We start from the raw sequence: 1,089 nt of genomic DNA, 5'->3' as shown, positions 1-1,089 counted from the left end.
ATACAAACTTCTATGTTTGGTGTCTTGCATGCATTGTTTATTTGATTTTAGTTGCATTTTGATTATTCCTGGTGGACGAAATTGTGATCAATGTTCTAACTATTTTGTATGAAATCATTATTATGGCACTGGTTGAATTCACAACTCCGTTCAACTAACCTGCAAGTGTACTGGGTCGTCCAAGTAATAAACCTTACGTGAGTAAGGGTCGATCCCACAGAGATTGTTGGTATGAAGCAAGCTATGGTTACCTTGTAAATCTCAGTTAGGCAGATTAAATTGGTTTATGGGTTTTGAAAATAGAAATAAGAAAATAGGTTTCGAAAATTAATAATAAAAAGAAGAAATAATAAAAGGGATAGAATATTTATGCAGATTCATTGGTGGGAATTTCAGATAAGCGAATGGAGATACTGTATGGCTCAAGGACGCCTGCTCTCCTACTGCTTCAACTCAATCCTTCTTACTCCTTTCCATGGTAAGCTGTGTATAGGGGTTCACCATCAGCGGTGGCTACTTTCAATCCTCTCGGGAAAATGATCCTATGCGGCTGTCACTCGTACGGCTAATCGTCTGGAGGCATCACCCATGGTTGATGGCTACATCCCATCCTCGCAGTGAAAACTACGCTCACGCACTCTGTCACAGCACGGCTAATCACTGGTTGGTTCCTGCGCCTACTGGAATAGAATCTATTGATTCTTTTGCGTCTGTCACTAACGCCCAGCACTTGCAAGTTTGAAGTACGTCACAGTCATTCATTACCGGAATCCTACTCGGAATACCACAGACAAGGTTAGACCTTCCGGATTCCCAGGATCCTAATCGGAATACCACAGACAAGGTAAGACTTTCCGGATCCTCATAAATGCCACCATCTATCTAGCTTATACCACGAAGATTCTGTTGGGGAATCTAAGAGATAAGCATTCAAGCTCGGTTGCATGTAGAACAGAAGTGGTTGTCAATCACGTGCGTTCATAAGTGAGAATGATAATGAGGGTTACTTATCATCACATTCATCATGTTCTTGGGTACGAATGAATATCTTGGAATAAGAATAAGAGAGATTTGAATAAAAGAAAATAG

The sequence above is a fragment of the Arachis duranensis genome, chromosome 6, assembly GCF_000817695.3.
Source record: "Arachis duranensis cultivar V14167 chromosome 6, aradu.V14167.gnm2.J7QH, whole genome shotgun sequence".
Taxonomy (NCBI): domain Eukaryota; kingdom Viridiplantae; phylum Streptophyta; class Magnoliopsida; order Fabales; family Fabaceae; genus Arachis; species Arachis duranensis.
Note: the sequence above shows the minus strand (reverse complement) of the source record.